The sequence below is a fragment of the Nicotiana tomentosiformis genome, chromosome 2, assembly GCF_000390325.3.
Source record: "Nicotiana tomentosiformis chromosome 2, ASM39032v3, whole genome shotgun sequence".
Lineage (NCBI taxonomy): Eukaryota > Viridiplantae > Streptophyta > Magnoliopsida > Solanales > Solanaceae > Nicotiana > Nicotiana tomentosiformis.
The window spans coordinates 116,757,428-116,774,945 of record NC_090813.1 but is presented as its reverse complement, the minus strand read 5'-3'; positions in this window follow the sequence as shown (position 1 = coordinate 116,774,945).

Here is a 17,518-nt window from a genome sequence, read left to right as displayed (position 1 = left end):
TGCCAGCAAGTTAAATATGAGCACCAGAGGCCAGGTGGCCTACTCCAACAGATGACCATACCAGAGTGGAAATGGGAACGAATTACTATGGATTTTGTAGTTGGGTTGCCGCGGACCTTGAGGAAGTTTGATGCAGTTTGGGTGATTGTTGACAGGTTGACCAAGTCGGCACATTTTATTCCTGTTGTGACTACGTATACTTCAGAGAGGTTGGCCCAGATTTATATTCAGGAGATAGTTCGGTTGCACGGTGTGCCAATTTCCATCATATCAGATAGAGGCCCTCAGTTTACTTCATATTTCTGGAGAGTAGTACAGAGTGAGTTAGGGACCCGTGTAGAGCTCATCACATCCTTTTATCTGCAGACCGATGGACAGTCAGATAGGACAATTCAGATTTTGGAGGATATGCTCAGAGCATGTGTGATTGACTTTGGAGGTCAGTGGGATCGTTTCCCGCCTTTGGCCGAGTTTGCTTATAATAACAGTTACCAATCCAGCATCAAGATGGCTCCGTTTGAGGCTTTATATGGTCAGCGATGTCGTTTACCTATCGGATGGTTTGAGCCAGGTGAGGCTAAGTTATATGGTACTGATTTGGTAAGAGATGCCTTGGAAAAGGTAAAGTTGATTCAGGAGCGACTTCGTACAGCACAGTCCAGACAAAAGAGTTACGCGGATCAGAAAGCGCGTGATATATCATTTATGGTAGGTGAAAATGTTCTCTTGAAGGTTTCGCCGATGAAGGGAATTATGAGATTCGGGAAGAAGGGCAAGTTGAGCCCAAGGTTGATAGGCCCATTTGAGGTGTTGAAACGAGTTGGGGAGGTTGCTTATGAGCTTGCCTTGCCTCCCAGCCTATCGGGAGTTCATCTGATTTTTCACGTATCTATGCTCCGGAAGTATCATGCCGACCTATCACATATGTTAGACTTCAACGCAGTTCATCTAGATAATAGCTTGGGTTATGAAGAGGAGCCAATTGCCATTGTTGATAAACAGGTTCGCCAGTTGAGATCCAAGAGGATTTCTGCAGTAAAAGTCCAGTGGAGGGGCCTTAAAGTTCTAAGTTTGACTTCGGTCAATAATTTGAAAAAACGACACCGGAATAGAATTTTGATGATTCCAACAGCTCCGTATGGTGATTTTGGACTTAGGAGCATGATCGGAATTGTGTTTGGAAGTCCGTAGTGAAATTAGGCTTGAAATAGCTAAAATAGGAATTTAAAGTTTGAAAGTTTGACCGGGGAGTTGACTTTTTGATACCGGAGTCGGAATTCAGTTCCGAAAATTTTCATAGCTCCGTTATGTAATTTATGACTTGTGTGTAAAATTTGAGGTCAATCGGAGTTGATTTGATAGGTTCCGACATTGAATGTAGAAGTTGAAAACTCTTAGTTTCATTAAGCTTGAATTGGGGTATGATTCATGGTTTTAGCGTTGTTTGATGTGATTTAGAGGTTCGACTAAGTTCGTATGATGTTTTAGGACTTGTTGGTATATTTGGTTGAGGTCCTGAGGGCCTCGGGTGAGTTTCAAATGGTTAACGGATCAAAAGTTGGACTTAAAAAGCTGCTGCAATTTTCTCTTCTGCTGCATTTTCTGGGATGTGACCGAGCCTCAGATCGAGCCCCAGATATTGAGCCTCAGATCGAGCCCCAGATATCGAGCCTCAGATCGAGCCCCAGATACCGAGCCCCAGATCGAGCCCCAGATATCGAGCCCACGATCGAGGCATGAGTCGAAGTCAGGGACGAGGCTCAGTATCGAAGCCTCGATCGAAGGTAAGGCTCGAGGGCATGATCGAGGGTAAGGATCGAAGTCTCAAGCTCGATGCAATGATTGAGGCTATGATCGAAGGCCCAACCTCGATACCCTGATCGAGGCCATGACCGAGGTCCAGACTCGAGCCTGTGATCGAAGTCGCGATGGAAGGTAAGGCTCGATGGCATGATCGAAGGTATGGCTCGAGGGCTAGGATCGAGGCCCAACCCTCGATGCCCTGATCGAAGGCACATGTTCGATGCCGCGATCGAGGCCCTGTTCGAGGCCCAGTTCTGAAGTGCTGGGCAGTGTTATAAAGAGAGGACATTCGTCCCATTTGCCATTTTTGACGAACTTGAGCTTGAGCAGAGACGACTTTTGGCAGATTTTCAAGGGAAAAACATTGGGGTAAGTGATTCTAACTCGGATTTGATCAATATATAAGAATATATCATTGTTTTCACAATTTAATTAGTGTTTTGAGATTGAAATTTGCAAAAGTTTAGAAATCTCATAGAAACGAAATTTTGAGATTTTGGTATCGATTCGGAGTCGGATTTGAGTGAAACTGGTATGGTTGGACTCGTAATTGAATGAGTTATCGGATTTCATAACTTTCGTCGAATTTCGAGATGTGGGCCCCACGGGCAAATTTTTAAATAAATTTCAGGATTTTTATTAAAAATGTAGTATTTCCTTATAGAAGTTATTTCCTACAATTTTTAGTGATTGTACTGAATTATTTTGGCTAGATTCGAGCCAGACAGAGTTGGATAATCGTGGAAAAGGCAAAATCTTGGATTAAATTGGAGCAAGACGAGGTAAGTCTCTTGTCTAATCTTGTGAGGGAAAAATTACCTCATAGGTGATTAAGATTAAATAATTATTGCTAATTATGGGAGCTACGTACGCACGAGGTGACGAGAGTCCGTGCGTAGCTACTATTAATGCTAAAGTCCGGGTAGTTTAGGACTCAAAGCATGTATTACTTGTGTAAATTGTATTCTTTGATTAATTAATATCAATTGATATATGTGAATATATATTGTGAATTATTTGATAAAGATATTAAAGGATGAAAATCTCATAGGCTTGATTTCTGTTTAAATTAATTAATTGTCAAAAGAAATTGTTCTCCTCCCAAATTTATCATATAATAAATATACTCTCCTTCCGGAGGTACATAAAAATGTCCTCCTTTCTTGTGGAGCGGGCCGAACTCCTCGGCAAGATAGATGCATCTATGGATCGCGCCGCACGTCCCTCGGCAGTGTACACGACACTCTGGATCGGGTCGTACGTCCTCGGCAGAAATCATGCTTAATAATAATAATAATTACATGATGCTTTAATAGTTTATTTCAGCTTGTAAAGCTAATTAGTAAATCGGAAAAATCTTTAGAATTTAATGAATTATTATTCTTGCTTGTTAAGGAATTAATTGTTACTTCTGTAAATGAGATTTAATTGATAAATCGGAATTTATTTGAATTTAAAGGAAATTTAATTAATATATTGAAAATTTATACATTTGAAGGAATTTGATTATTTTCGTTGATTAAATAAATTCTATAAATCACATTGATTTAAATAGCCTAGTTTTATTTCAATTGTTATTGACCTATAGTGAGTGTCAAAGTCGGCCATCTCGTCTCTACCACTTTGAGATTAGGCTTGATACTTACTAAGTACATGTTGTTTACGTACTCATACTATACTTGCTGCACTTTTTGTGCAGGATCTGAGACAGGTACTAGTGGAGGACCTATCATCACATACCTACGTCATCCAGAGGCATAGTGGTGAGCTGCCTTTCTGAGCCGTTCTGCAGCTACCAATGTCTCTTCTGATATTTACATTCTGTCTATTTTATTTCAGACAGTATTTGGAGTTTTTGTATAATCTACTAGATGCTCATTCACTTGTGACACCAGGTCTTGGCACACACATTGGTAGAGTTTGGGTTTATATTTTCTTGGTTTTAAATTTTATCAATGTATGCTTAATTTATTAGTTGGCTTGCCTAGCGGTAGTGTTGGGCGCTATCACGACCTACAGGTGAAATTGGGTCGTGACAGTTTTCCTTCTTAATCTTCCAAAACTTGAGCAAGAATTGAAGAATAATTATTGAAGAACACCTTCTCACTCTAGGGCACGCTCTCTCACTCTAAAATGTTAGATTATAGCTCAAAAATGGCCCAAATAGTGTATTTAACGAAATAGGGTCGGATTTTAAAAACCAAAAAATGAAGCTCCGGAACAGGTTCTGCGATCGCATAATCAATATGCGGACCGCATATCGGTCGCATAATTGCTGACCAAAACGACAAACAATTTGTTTGTGTCTGCGGTTACTATGCGGTCCGCATAACTGATCTGCGGGCGTATAATGAACCGCATAACAGTTATGCGGTCGCATAGTCGACCGCGTAATTGCATCCAAGTTGACCCTCTTCTGCCTCACTTATGTGGCCATTATGCGGTCCGCGGAGTGATTCTGTGGTCGCATAATGGACCGCAGAAATGCATTTTTCCGCCAAAACTTTTTCTTTACTTTTCGGTGCATTGTTCAACCCAAAAAGTCCGAGCTGTGGCTCGCAATCTTGTCGCGAAGAATTTCTATAATACACAACACGTAAAATCAATTCGACACCACAAAACATTATTTTCTTTTGCAAAATTTTACGGAGCCTTACAGTCGTACGTCCTCTTTCTTTTTTGATTGAATTCTTGGTATCTGTCCAAAGGGATAAACTTCTAAATACCAAGTCGTTACGTCCTATTTGGTTAGTATTTTTAATTCTTTCCTTTTCTTGCCATTTATAAATAATTGAAGTGTAAAAATTTATATAAAATAAAATGTTAATATTTTTGAAGTTCTAAATATTAAATTTTTCTACGTAATCCAAATAAGGAAGAATGTAATATATAAAATTTAGTTGATTTTGTAGTCCTAAATATTAGAAAAATAATTAAATGAGTATTCCTAATTATTAGAAAAATAATTAAATGAGTATTCCTACATATTAGGAAAATAACTAAATTACTATTTTATCCAAATTACTAAATTACTATTTCGTTAAAGGCTTTCGTGCTTTTAATATAATATAGATATGTCGTATAAAGCTATAATAAAGAAATATTTTATATTAATTTGTTTGCTAATTAAAGAATAAGAAAATAGACAAAGAAATAAAAATTTAATAAGAGTTGACGGTTGAGCTATAACCCTTGTTTTAGCCTATCTTGCGGCCCATTTCAATCCAAATATGAAGGGCAAAAAACATAAATAGGCATAATTTAAGGAAAATTTCCAGAAACGTAGCAGTAATATTTATTTTACGCACATGGTAATTAAATAATTATATTTTTAGCAGACACCTTCAAACCATGTACCTATAATCACGCACCCAATGCATTTATTTCCTTAATGAAAACGTTCTTAGTACTTTTTAATATTTTTTCCCTATATTTTCTCTTGAAACCAATCCCTAACATATTTAAATGATAATATGTTTTTCTATTATTTTTGTTGGAAACTAATTTATTCCATAATAGATTTTCTACATTGCATACATGGACCTTTTTACTAGAAAATGTACATGTACCTTTTTATACAACACTATCTAGCGAAAGTATACATCTTTATATTATTCTAAAAAATAAAATACATATGTTTCAAGAAAAATATACTATATATTTGAGATATATATATATAATATAATTTTATATCATGATTATACCAAGGAGTACTTTCTTATTAAGAAGATCAAATGTATATTATTACCTTAGTATACACAGTATTTCTCATTAAATGGTATATTTTTAAAAAGATCATAGAAGGTATATTCTTACATTAATATTTATATACATGGCGTTTTTAAAAAACTATTATACCATATATATATGTAATATAATACCTTAATACCATTATAACATATATTGAATTATACTGCGTATATTAATACATTAGTATACCTCTAAAAATGAATTATACCAGGAATATATAATATTATACTTCAATAAAAATTTAATTGAATTGAGTTATACCATGTATATTACATTTTCTCCTATATTAATACAATAGTATACACAAAATTCCTCTAAAAAGTTATACAAAATATATATAATGAATAATTGAATATGTAGTGTTAGTTTCATAATGATTAAGTGAATAAATTTAGTGTAACGGTTAAAGAAGAGAGAGAAATATAATGAAAAATATGAGAATATAACTGAATCCTTAATTTAAAATAGGAGAGAGAGTGTGAAAAAATAAATATCCCATAATTTGTGCATTTTGGCTGCTCATTAATTATGTGCGTAATCTCTATCTGCCATTAATGTAAAAAAAAATTCCATTTATGGAATAAACAAAGAACAATATTATTTTCTTAAATATATTTTAAAAAGTGATCAGTTGTGTATTAAAAAGTGATCAGCTGGGCGGACATTTACCCGTTCATTTATTAACTAGTTCATTTTGATTACACCCCTAGGTTTTGTTTTGATTTTTGTCACTCTCTCGTTTCGTTCCAACAAATTGATATTTTTTATATTCAATACAAATTAATTTTTATATTCACATTTTGATGTTTATACTACTTTTCATAATTTTCGTGTGATATAAATTAAAATTGTTTGGTAAAAAGTGATTTCATTATTTTATTTATATATTTAGTTTCTATATAAGTGTCTTTTTCCCCCTCCTAAATTACGTGTCTAATTAATCTATCTAACCAAATCATGTCGGAAGAATTTAATAAAATTCACCTGAAATATATAAAGAGACTAAAGACCTTGTTTGGCCACGCTGTCAAAATTACTTTTTGAAAAAGTACTTTTGAAAAATACTATTTTGTGTTTGGCCAATTCATTTGAGTAGTGCTTATCGCAAGCATATTATGTTTGGCCAATCTGTTTAAAAAATACTTCTAAATATAAAGTTACGAAAAAGGACAACAAATGTTTAGTTTGCAATTAGTTTTATTTAAAAAAGAAAAATAAATTTATTTTTTTGTTATAAAGAAATTCAATTAAAATATAAATTAGATATTCTAATCAATATAGTTACTCCAAAGTAAAATATAAAATATAGTTTTTCCAAAGTAATAACATTGAGTATCAAGTATTACTTAATGTTTGTATGATAATTGAAATATCAAAATACATTATTCAATATAAATAAAAAAACTGCTCTTATGAGACTATTCCAAAGAGGAATAGAAGAAAAATATGATTGAAATAAAAAATAGAAGAAAGTTATGGTAGAAGAAAAAGGAAAAGGAAAAGAAAAAGGTTATATTAATAAATGATAATTTGAAAGATATAAATTTATTGTAAAGTTATTTTTGTCTTGAATAAATTAAAGTTAGAATTTGTAGCTTATCTTCAAAAGGAGAAAAACTATTTTTTTTGCTGCTCAAAAGCACTTTTTTATTTTGGCCAAACAACTCAATTTTTTCAAGAGTACTTTTTTGACAAAAAAAGTAAAGTACTTTTGGCCTCTCAAAAGCTTGGTCTCCCAAAAGTTTGACCAAACATGCTCTAAAGTATTTGAACACTTTAAAGCTAAGCTTGTTCATAAAGATATTATATCAAAGTTTAATCTTAAATAATTATACAAATTTGAACTCTAAAGTTATCAAAGTTGTAAAAAAAATTAATTACTAGAAGAGTGTATAAAACTGGAAGTTAGCAGCATGTTTGGATGGTTGTTATGTATCGTTTCATAATGTATTGTATTGTACTGTATCGTTTGATGAATACAATGTTAGAGCTCTCGTTTATAGGAAAAACTCTCTAGCTTAGGGCTCTCGGCGAACATTAAGATAACGAACGCCGGCGGCGGTAGACATGGCCAGAGGGCGAGGTCGACCGAAGAAACAACCAATTGTTATAGTAGGGAGCTCGGTAAGTGCTAGAGTAATAGCTGAAACTCTACAAAATGGAGGAGAACAAATAATTTCAACACCAGTAGCAACTCGGTTTCTGGCTCTTTCACCATTAGCGTCGGCAATGAAATCGAACCATGAGGTTAAGAAATTGAACCTCAACGGAGAACCAAAGATGCAATTGACTGGAAATGAAAGATCACAAGGAAGTACAAGCACTAATGATTCAACAAAGGAGAATGCTAAAGCAGCAATGAAGCAAAAAGCTCTGGAGCCTACTTGGACTGGACTACTCAATCGTAATTATGCTATAACTAATGGTATATCTCTTGATTACATTCCTCCGGAATTGGTTGAGGGATCTGTAATTGTTAAGCTTGACAAAGGAGAAACATAAAAGGAAATTGATAAGTGGAAGTCGGCACTAATAGTATATGTAGTGGGAGATACGCCTGGGTATAATTACATGAGCAAATATGTGCAACAAAACTGGAATACTGTATCGGAACCTGGAATCTATTATCATGAGGAGGGATACTATGTTGTTAAATTTCAAATCATAACAGACATGAATGAAATATTGTATGCAGGACCTTATAGTATTAACAACAAACCTATAATTTTAAAGCAATAGACTCCATATTTTGACTTCAATGCAAAGTTCCTCACATAATTACCTTTATGGGTTAAGTTCCCAAATTTGCCCATGAGCTATTGGAGCAGGGATTCATTGAGTAGGATAGCCAGTGCCATTGGTGTTCCTAAATATGCGGATGAATGTACAACAAAACAAACTAGAATATCATTTGCTCGAATGCTCATTGAAGTTAATGTTACCAAGGCCTTGCCATCTGAAATAATAGTGATGGATCCTTCGGGAAAAACATTTCAGCAGGGAGTGATATTTGAATGGAAACCTGAATACTATGAACAATGCTTAATGATAGGGCATAACTGTGATAAGCAAAGAATGGATAAATTGAAGACAGAAAAAATAAAACAAACTAGGCTAATTGAGAGGAAGAAGAGATCCCAAAAATTGTTTCCAACTTGGGTGCCAAAGGTAGACACTCGCATGCCAGCTATCTCTACTTGTGATCAGCAGGGTACTAGCTATGCAGGGGCAGCCAAACAAATACAACAAGCAGCAGAAACAATGGCAAATGAAGAGATAGATCCACAAGCCAAAGAGAAACATAAATTGAAAGGAAAGGCAACTAAAGAAATAAATGGCAGACCTATGAATCAAATAGTGGAAGTTGTTATACCTATGAGAAATGAGTTTGAAATATTGCAACAAGATAATGTTGTGGTGGCAACCTTACTCCTTTCTGATTTAGGAGGTGGATTCATATGCCATCAATAATGTCTTGGAATAGTGAGGGGTTAAATAAAAGGTATAAACAAAAAGAGATTGCGATATATCTTAAAGAGAATAAAGTAAAGCTAGTTGGGATAGTGGAAACAAGAGCCAAGGAGCATAATGCAAGCAAAATTAGTAGGAAAATAGCTCCTAGATGGGAGTTTGAAACTAATTATGCAAGTGCAGTTAGTGGAAGAGTTTGGATACTTTGGGATAGTGCAGTATATCATATCAAGAGTATACAACAAGAAGCACAATTACTACACTGTAATATGGTTAGCAGGAACCAAGCCATTGATCGTAACATGACAGTGGTGTATGGATATAACACAATAGAAATGAGAAAGGAACTATGGCAACAGCTTGCAGGAATCTCACAGAAGGTATCCAAACCCTGGATTATCTGGGGTGATTTCAATTCCATATTATGCCCACAAGATAGACTATATAGTACTGCAGTAACTAGCATGGAGATAAAGGACTTTGCTGAATGTGTACAAAACCTGATGTTGAATGAGCTACCATGGAAGGGAGATTACTATACATGGACAAATAATATAATGACCCGGCCGATCTTTTTGAGAATTTAAGTCCCGTTCGGCGACATAAGGCCCTAAGCAGCTTCATATTATGTGTATTGACTTGCGTGCGTGGTTGAATACTTGAATTCGGTTACCAGTTGTTTCGAAGTGATTTGGGACACTCAGTCCCTAAAACGGAAGTTTAAGTCTTAGGATTTTGACCTTAGTCAGAACTATATTAAGACGACTCCGGAATGGAGTTCTGTCAGTTCCATTAGCTTCGTTGGGTGATTTTGAACTTTAGAGCGTATTTGGACTGTAAATCCGAGGTCTATAGCTTATTAGGCTTGAAATGGCGAAAGTTGAATTTTTGGAGATTTGGACCGGAAGTGAATTTTTCGATATCGGGGTCGGAATGCGATTCCGATAGTTGGAACAACTCCGTTATGTTATTTGGAACTTACCTGCAAAATTTGACGTCATTCTGGATTGATTTGATAGGTTTCGGCACGGGTTTTAGAAGTTGAAAGATTTAAAAATTTATAAGTTCGATTCATGGTGCGATGCATAGTTTCAACATTAGTTGATGTGATTTGAGGGCTCGACTAAGTTCGTATGGTGTTTTAGGATTGGTTGGTATATTTGATTGAGGCCCCGGGGGCCTCGGGTGAATTTTGGGTGCTTAACGGATTAAAAGTTTGATTTGTGTTACTGCTAAGTCTTCAGGCTTCTGGTATTTTCGCACCTGCGGTGAAGAGACCGCAGGTGCGGGAACGCACGTGCGGAGAGGCAAGCGCAGAAGCGAAAAATTAGAGGAGTGTTAGGGGTCATAGGTGCGAGGAAAATTCGGCATTTGCGATGCCCGCAGATGCGAAGGTTGAGGCACAGGTGCGAGAAGAGCTGGACTTGACAGTCTCCGCAAGTGCGGAGAATTTGTGCGCATCAGCGGCTCCGTAGAAGCGGATTTTGGCACGTAGAAGCGGATTTTGGCGCGCAGAAGAAAGAGGAAGCGCATGTGCGGTTTGGACGTGCGCACCTGCGGTCGCGCAAATGCGGCTAATTATGCGCAGGTGCGGTCACGCCTGGGCAGAAAAGAGAAATCCGAGGGTTTTGTTTCATTCTTCGTTTTTGGACTTGAGAGCTCGGAATTTGGCGATTTTTCGAGGGATTTTCAGAGGAAGCTTTGGGGTAATGATTCCTAACTCGTATTTGGTTGTATTCAATTAATCTATAGTTGTTTTCTCCATTTAGTTTCGGGTTTTTGTGGTTGAAATTGGGAAAAATTGGAAGAACTTCTCAATAAAGATTTCGAGTTTTTGAAAGGGGATTTGTGGTCGGATTTGAGTAATTCTTATATGGTTGGACTCGTGAGTGAGTGGGTGTTCATATTTTATGATTTTTACCCGAATCCGAGACGTGGGTCCGGGTCGACTTTTAGGGCGAATTTCGGAATTTTTATTAAAATATTGATTTCATTGATTAGATAAGTCTATTATTGTTGTATTCATGTTATGCAATTGTGTTTGGCTAGATTTGGGCCATTCAGAGCTAGATATTCGTGGAAAAGGCATTTTGACCAATTGTTTGAGCTTGGTTCGAGGTAAGTATCTTGCCTAACCTTGTGTGGGGAACTTCCCCTTAGGATTTGAGTCTTTTATGTTGATTGTAGTCCGTGTACACGAGGTGACGAGTGTGTGCACAGACTTATTTATGGGAAGTTGGCCTTTTAATGTTCTTAGGTCCTTGTATTCATTGAATATGCAGTTGTTCTTGTTATGATTATATATCTTAATTACTAGATTCACATGTACCTGCTTAATTAGAATCAATTGCTTCATGATCCACTATTATTGTTACTTGATTCATATGTGCCTTAATTGAAATTGTTATCTCTTTTATAGCCGTGCTATCTTTTCATAATTGCTTATCTTTATTGGAAATTTATATTATTTCATCCTATAATTGTTCAGTCTTAATTGAGATTATGATTATTTTTTCGATGCTTATCCTTAATTGAATTGTTGAATATCTTTCGTAATTTCCTCAACCTTAAAAGAAGTTTAGATATCCTATATCTTAGTCGACTTATTTTATTTGGCATTATTTGATTCGTGTTAGCTTCCCTGTTGTTGAAGTGTATATTGTGGGATCGTTGCTACACATTAGTTTTCTCTTTGTTGAGTTGTTCTCTTTACGCCTAGCATTCTTTACTGTGGTTATTTCTTGTGAATTTGCTCTATCATTTCTTTGTGAATTAAAGTTCTTGAGTTGATTTACTTTGTATGATTTACTTGTGTCAGTGATTTGATTTGTGATGATTTGTGTCCTTGGGGCATTCTTGTTGTTGATATTTGTGAAGTGGTATACATACCTATGTGAGCTTTATCTTGTGAAAGCTGTGAGAAAATATTCTACGTGTTGTCCGTTCTTTTTCCTTATGCTTATTTGCTGATGTGGACTATGGTAGGAAACTTGCACAAGCATACACGTAGTTAAGAACTCTTATCGGATAAGAGGTGTTCTTGATATTGTTGAGCATAGATGCTTATCCTTGTTTACTTGCCTTCTATGTGAGAGTGGCTCTATTGGCACGTGAGTCGTCAGTGGGGTTATGAGATGTTATGAGGGCACATGACGCCAAGTATTAGAATTCAGGTATTGAAACCCGTGAGTTGTTATATATTCGAGGTTTGGTACCTCGTGGAGTTGTTGACTAAAACCTGATGTAAAAGCGGTTGTAGTTACTGAGTTATTGCTTGTCCTGGCTGTATTCGTGATTTTGGATTTAGGTTGTGTTCCATTCACTTTGTCTGCTTCATTTTTATGATGTTCCGTTAATACTTGTTGTTTCTTGCTTTAATGCCATTACTGTATTGTGAGCCATATTGCATAGTCCTTATGTAGACATTATACTTCTGTTATCCATGTACTTATATCTGTTCAGTTTATTAGACCAGTGGGTGTCTTGACTGTTCCTCGTCACTACTCCACCGAGGTTAGTCTTAATACTTACTGGGCACCGCTGTGGTGTGCTCATGCTACTCTTTTGCACATTTTTGTGAAGATCCAGGTACTTGTTCGTTAGCTAGCTGTGTGGACTGTTGTTGTGGAGACTCAAGGTAAATGTGCTGCTACGTTCGCAAGCTTCAGAGTCACCTTCCAATTTTTATTTTGCACTGTTTATTCTTATTTTTGGACAGTTGTATTTAGAAGTTTTCTAGCAAACACTTTGTAGAGCTTGTGACTTGTACAACCGATTTTGGAAATTGTAAGTGTAATGACCCAACCAGTCATTTTAACTTTTAGAACCCCGTTCCCTAAAATAAAACTTTTTGTAGGTGCTTGTAATGATTTATGACTTGCGGGGATGGTTGGTTCGGGATTTGGAAGTGTTTGAGGTGAAACCGGAACACTTGGTTCCTTATGTTGGCCTTAAAGTGCTAAGTTTGACTTCGATCAACATTTTGAGAAAATGACCCCGGTATAGAATTTTGATGATTCCAACAGTTTCGTATGGTGATTTTGAACTTAGGAGCGTGATCGGAATTTTATTTGGAAGTCCGTAGTGAAATTAGGCTTGAAATGGCTAAAATAGGAATTTAAAGTTTGAAAATTTGACCGGGGAGTTGACTTTTTGATACCGGAGTCGGAATCCAGTTCCGAAAAATTTCATAGCTCTGTTATGTAATTTATGACTTGTGTGTAAAATTTGAGGTCAATCGGAGTTGATTTGATAGGTTCCGGCATTGAATGTAGAAGCTGAAAACTCTAAGTTTCATTAAGCTTGAATTGGAGCATGATTCGTGATTTTAGCATTGTTTGATGTGATTTGAAGTTTCAAATAAGTTCGTATGATGTTTTAAGACTTGTTGGTATATTTTGTTGAGGTCCCGAGGGCCTCGGGTGAGTTTCGGATGGTTAACGGATCAAAAGTTGGACTTAAAAAGCTGCTGCAATTTTCTCTTCTGCTGCATATTCTGGGCTGTGATCGAGCCCCAGATCGAACCCAGATATCGAGCCCACGATTGAGGCCTGAGTCGAAGCCAGGGACGAGGCTCAGTATCGAAGCCTGCTCGAAGGTAAGGTTCGAGGGCTAGGATCGAGACCCATGCTCGATGCTTTGATTGAAGGCAAGGCTCGAGGGCATGATCGAAGGCAAGGCTCGAGGGCATGATCGAAGGTAAGGTTCGAGGGCTAGGATCGAGACCCATGCTCGATGCCCTGATCGAAGGCTCAAGTTCGATGCCATGATTGAGGCTATGATCGAAGGCCCAACCTCGATGCCCTGATCGAGGCCATGACCGAGGTCCAGGCTCGAGCCTGTGATCGAAGCCCCGATCGAGGCCCAGGTTCGAGGACCAGTTCCGAAGGCTGCTGGGCAGTATTATAAAAAGAGGGCATTCATCCCATTTGCCATTTTTGACGAACTTGAGCTTGAGCAGAGACGATTTTTGACAGATTTTCAAGGGAAAACATTGGGGGTAAGTGATACTAACTCGGATTTGGTTTACATATACCAAATATATCATTGTTTTCACCATAAATTAGTGTTTTGAGATTGAAATTTGGAAAAGTTTAGAAATCTCATAGAAATAAAATTTTGAGATTTCGGTATCGATTCAGAGTCGGATTTGAGTGAAACTGGTATGGTTGGACTCCTAATTGAATAAGTTGTCGGATTTCATAACTTTCGCCGGATTTTGAGATGTGGGTCCCGCGGGCGAATTTTTAGTTAATTTCGGATCTTTTCTTTAAAATGTAGTATTTTCTTATAGAATTAATTCCTATAATATTTAGTGATTGTATCGAATTATTTTGGCTAGATTCGAGCCAGACGGAGTTGGTTAATCGTGGAAAAGGCCTTATAGTGGATTGAATTGGAGCAAGACGAGGTAAATCTCTTGTCTAATCTTGTGAGGGGGAAATTACCTCATAGGTGATTAAGATTAAACAATTGTTGCTAAATTGTGGGGGCTACGTACGCACGAGGTGACGAGAGTCCGTGCGTAGCTACTATTAATGCTAAAGTCCGGGTAGTTTAGGACTCAAAGCATGCCTTACTTGTGTAAATTGTATTCTTTGATTTATTTATATTAATTGATATCTATATGAATATATTGTGAATTGTTAGATAAAGATATTAAAGGATGGAAATCTCATAGGCTTGATTGTCTGTTTAAATCAATTAATTGTTAAAAGAAATTGTTCTCCTCCCAAATTTATCTTATAATAAACATACTGTCCTTTCGGAGGCACATAAGAAAATGTCCTCCTTTCTTGTGGAGCGGGCCAAACACCTCAGCAGGATAGATGCATCTATGGATCGTACCGCACGTCCCTTGGCAGTATACATGACACTCTGGATCGGGCCGTACGTCCTCGGTAGAAATCGTGTTTAATAATAATAATTACACGATACTTTAATAACTTATTTCAGCTTGAGAAGCTAATTAATAAATTGGAAAATCCTTGGAATTTAATGAATTATTATTCTTGCTTGTTTATGAAATTAATTGTTACTCATGTAAATGAGACTTAAATTGATAAATTAGAATTTTTCTGAATTTAAGGAATTTAATTAATATATGGAGAATTATTACATTTGAAGGAATTTGATTATCTCTGCTGATTAAATAAATTATTGTAAATTCTGTAAATCATGATGATTTAAATATTCTAGATATATTTCAGTTATTATTATTGACCCATAGTGAGTGTCAAAGTCGGCCATCTCGTCTCTACCACTTCGAGATTAGGCTTGATACTTACTGAGTACACGTTGTTTACGTACTCATACTACACTTGGTGCACTTTTTGTGCAGGATCTGAGACAGGTGCTAGTGGAGGACCTATCATCGCATACCCACGTCATCCCGAGGCATAGTGGTGAGCTGCCTTTCTGAGCCGTTCTGCAGCTACCAGTGTCTCTTCATATATTTATATTCTGTCTATTTCATTTCTGACAGTATTTGGAGTTTTGTATAATCTACTAGATGTTCATTCACTTGTGATACCAGGTCTTGGCACACACATTGGTAGAGTTTGGGTTTATACTTTCTTGGTTTTAATTTTATCAATGTATGCTTAATTTATAAGTTGGCTTGCCTAGCTGTAGTGTGGGGCGTCATCACGACCTACATGTGAAATTGGATCGTGACAGTAAGAGATTCTATTTAAATAATGTTGTTATTTTAATTATTGTTAGGCTTACCTAGTCCCTAAGACAAGGTGCCATCACGATACCCATACGGAGGGAAAATTGGGTCGTGACAAATAAACAACAAGGTGGAGACTGAATTTGGAGTATAATAGATAGAGCAATGGGAAATGCAGATTGGATTATGTAGTTTGGACATCTCACTACTGAGTACAGACTGCCTAACATATCATATCATAGTCCTATGATGATAAATACTAACCTAAGGGAACCAAAGATCAAGCCACCATTCAAATTCTTCAATGTTTGGTCAACACATGAGAACTTTCCCAAGATGGTGGAGGACTGATGGACACATAACCTGCAAGTAGATACAATGAGAAACCTTTGGCGAAGCAGAAAGACATACGAGGAAAACTGAAGGTCCTAAATGAAACTGAGTTCAAGGGTATTACTATGAAGATTGAACAAGCCAGGGAAGACCTGAAAAAAGTCCAGACCAAGATAAGGGCACATTATACAGATGCACTTGCATCAGAAGAGAAGAATATATTATGCCAGCTTGAAAAGTGGTCCTTGATTGAAGAAAGTATAATGCAACAGAAGGCGAGGGCAATATGGATAAAACTTGGAGACTCTAACACTAGCTACTTCTCAGCAGTTATGAAAATTAGGAAACAGAGGAAACAAATCACAGAGATTGATTCTTTAGATGGAGGGAGACTGACTGACCCAGTAGCTATAAGGGAATAGATTAATCAGTTCTACAAATCACTCATGGGCACAACAATTTCCAGTGTGGCAGTAGTAAATAAGAAGACCATGAGAAGAGGCAAAAAGCTGAAACATGATCACCAACTTCAACTATGTGAAACAATAACAGAACAAGAAATATGTGATGGATTATTGTAACGACCCGACTTGTCGTTTTAAGAATTTAGGCTCCGTTCAGTGACATAAGGTCTCATGCAGCTTCGCAATATGTATTATGACCCGCGGGTGTGGTCGAGTTTGATTTACTGAAGATTCAGAATTAAATTAAAAGAACAATCCTTAATTTGAAGTTTAAATGGAAAGTGTTGACCGAAGAGTTGACTTTTGAGCAAACGGCTCTGGAATAGAATTTTGATGATGTCAATAGCTTCATATGGTAATTTTGGACTTAGGAGCGTGTACAAAAAATTATTTGGAGCTCCGTAGTGGAATTAAGCTTGAAATGCCGAAAGTTGAATTTTTGGGAAGTTTGATCGGAGAATTGACGTTTGAGCAAACGACCCCGGAATAGAATTTTGAGGATGGAAATAGCTTCGTATGATGATTTCGGACTTAGGCGTATGTTCGGATTTGGATTTGGAAGTCCATAGGACAATTCGACACATTTTGGCGAAAGTTGGAAAATATAAGATTTTGAAAAAGTTCGACCGAAAGGTAAATTTTTGATAACGAAGTTGGATTTAGATTCTGAAAATGGGAATAGCTCCATTAAGTCAATTATGACTTGTGTGCAAAATTTGAAGTCATTCTGGATTGATTTGATACGTTTCGGCGCAAAATATAGAAGTTGGAAGATTTAAAAACTTATAATTCGATTCGATGCATGACTTGTAATTTCGGCGTTGTTTGACATGGTTTGAAGCCTCGACTAAGTTCGTATTGTATTTTGGGACGTGCTGGTATATTTGGTTGAGGTTCCGAGGGCCTTGAGTTGATTTCGGAAGGTTAACGGATCAATTCGGACATGAAGATAAGCTGTTGGAATTTTCTGGGCAGCAACATGAACAGTGATTCACAGATGCATGAATAGTACCGCAGGTGCATG